This window comes from Bemisia tabaci, chromosome 7, assembly GCF_918797505.1.
Source record: "Bemisia tabaci chromosome 7, PGI_BMITA_v3".
Lineage (NCBI taxonomy): Eukaryota > Metazoa > Arthropoda > Insecta > Hemiptera > Aleyrodidae > Bemisia > Bemisia tabaci.
In genome coordinates this window covers 11664640-11667861 of record NC_092799.1, presented here as the reverse complement: position 1 = coordinate 11667861, position 3222 = coordinate 11664640, and positions in this window count along the sequence as shown.

The window sequence follows — 3222 nt, the reverse complement described above, 5'->3', positions numbered from 1 at the left end:
AACTCTGTCACCAAAATTTCAAAAATCCAGTTTGAGCAAACTACACCACCGCAAAAAAATAAATCACAGAGCCACGATTATCGTTCTTCGCGCTTTGATATCAAACGCATCAACTGAAGATATGTATTCAGATATTTAATCTAAACGCTGTAGACTTAGGTTAAATTTCAACGGAAAGAACCTTCAGTCACGTATTCGGTTTCAATTTTAGGATTGATTGTGAGCTCCGCTGATAGTTAGCTACATCAAACTTATGCAGAATCCTAGACCAGATAATCCGACTCCGCGGGTCATTTCCAAGGAGTTTACCTCCATTTCAGCGCGATCTGAGAATTTTCGATTTTGACCCCAAAGAGTTATTCCGTGTCAATTTTTCTCGATTTTGGACGCGGAAAAAATGCGAGATGAGTGTCGGACCCTACGTAATTCAAGGTGTAGAAGTGATTGTGCCTGATCGCGAGACTCGCCGCACAGTGGTGGATCGAGCAGCCAATAGTAGATGTCGGACAAAATTTGGAAACTTTAAACGCTTATACCTCCGTTTATATAAACTTTAGGGTTCCAAAATTGATTCTAGTGATTTTCTCATGAAATTTTCTTCTAATAGCAACCCTTGAACTTTTAAATAAGACAAAATAAACTTCAAAATTTGCAGTTTTAGTCTAAAATTTAATGTCCGACCTCTCCGATTGATTTGATCTACTGTGCGCCGGAGCTTACTGAGCCGAGAAACGAGTGTTTTTGACCGTTTCGCACGTATCCCATTATTCGCTGATTGAGAGCTCCAGTTTCAGTACATTTTGTCAACGATTTTTTGTCCGCTCACCTATTTGTTTAATAGTTTACGCCCACACGTAAAATAAGCGACGGTGACTTGGTCCAAGCGTTATATTTTAGTCGGTATGTATAATTATATTGACAAATATGGAAATGAGAGATTAAGAGAGAAAAAGGTGTCGTTATGGTTGCTCATTTTCTAAATGAAATGTTATTACTTCCTCCTTTGAATCATCTTTTTAAATTGTCATTGGTGAATATTTGGTTTTATTTCTATCCTTAAAATATTCGATGTTCAATATACCTTATATATGAATGGGTGCTTTTTTAATTTCTTCTTTACGAAATTATTACTTCATTATGAAAACATTTATATTTTTAAAACGTGACAAATATTTGTAAAACCTTTTCCAAGCGACATTGATTTCAATAAGCCGCAATTGTGCCGACAGAAACTGCAAAAATGAATAAAAGAGGGAAAAAAAACTAAGAAGCACGCAATCTTTAGTTTTAACCCATATGTATATCGATCTTTTAGAGTCAAATACGTCAAATTTTCAGCGTTTGGTTGCGCGTACACCTCGCTGCAGCACAATAAAAGCACAAAATGTAAAAGAAAAAATTAAAGTGCTTTGGAAATCATCAAATTTGACACGGAACTACCAATATTAAGAAAAACACAAGTTATATTATTATTCTCCTTTGATAAAATGATACATATTTTTTTCCCATCAATTTAAATGAGAATAATCAATGTAGAGTGTGCAAACATTCAAAATCATGAGTTAAAAACCGCTGACTATGCGAGTATAAATATGAAAACCTAACAGAGCGGAGCGGCGTGCTGCCATCGCGAGAGGCTCACTGGCGCCTACAAACCTAAGTGGATACTTCAAGCATTGTGCAATGCGTGAAGTATCTACATAGGTTTGTAGGCGCCAACGCGCGTTTTGCGCTGGCCGCCCGTCCTCCGTGCGGCGGCGCCTGAAGCGACTATTTCACAACAGCTAGAGGTGTTGCACAGTATTATACGAAATTGAACGTATTAAGAATGACAGGCATCCTTTAAAAGTACAGATCTTTCCTCGCAAAATAAATCAAGATACTTATCGTACACTTGAAAAATCTAACAGCCTTTAGCTGAGGCAAATATACAAGTTTATCCGGTTCAGGTATGACAAGGTGGGAAAATCTTGAAAGATAATTAAGTCCTGTTACACCAAAAAGGTGTAGAGAGTTTTAGTGAATTTTGTCCCATGGAATTGACGCTCCCCCAATTTTACCAAAACTCTCAACTATATATTGTTCTCCGTTGGACCAAACAGACGAAACAAAAAAGAGGCAAACCCTCATTCTTCCTAGACATTTTACATTTCCATCCAAAAACGTCGTGAGCAATTGTCGTTTGTATTTACATGTGGGCCAATTAACTTTAGGTCTCAACTGGCACGTGGACCAAAACTCCCATGCCGAAAAAAAAAATCCGAGATAAGTGTCGAACCCTACGTATTTTCAGCGTAGATTCGATTGCGTCTGGTCGCGAGACCCGCCGGAGCTTCCTGAACTGAGAAACGAGTGCTTTTGACTGTTTTGCTTGTATCCCAGTATCCGCTGATTGGGAGCTCCGATGAACTCGTAAAGCGAAAATCCGACTCAACGGGTCATTTCAAGGGGGACTAGCTTGTTTTCGGCCCCATCAGGGAAATTTTCATTTTGACCTCCAAAAGTTAGTCCCTGTCGAATATTTTCAATTTTCGACGAAGGAAAAACAATTTTGAGATCAGTGTCGAGGCCTACATAGTTCGAAGCGTTTAATTGAATGCGTCTGGTTCCAAGACCCGTCGGAACGCGCAGGTCCAAGAATGGACCACTAGACAAGGTACGAATTTAAGCAATCTGATACATGTTTCTTTACCAGAATTTCAAGTAAAACATTATTCACACAACGAGTATTACTGAAACCAACTCCTAACGAAGATATTAACGTTTTTATATCACATTGGTTACGAGGAATTTGCCTTGCCCACTCACAAGAAACTCAAAGCTCTGCTTGAGTCAAATCGCGCATTACAACGGTTTCAGCAAGCTTCTCAATCGAGCAATGTTCATTTCCCATCATGTGTTGTTCAAACCACAAAAAAGTTGCTGTAGCTAAGCCAAAGCGTCAAGCTTGAGGTATTCAGGTTTTTATATAGCAGATACTATCATGATAAACGTTTAGCGTGCGATGTGAATCACGTAGAGCATTGAATTTTCATGGGCGGGTGGTTTGAATTCACGCATCAAGAATCATTAAATATCTTCGTAAGGAGTTCATTTCGGCAATTTTGATTGTGCACATCGTGTTCTACGTGAAATTTCAGTTACGAAACATGTATCAGAATGCTGAAATTCGTATCTTGTCTAGTGGTCCATTGAGTGTTTTCGGCCATTTCTCAAAGGTAA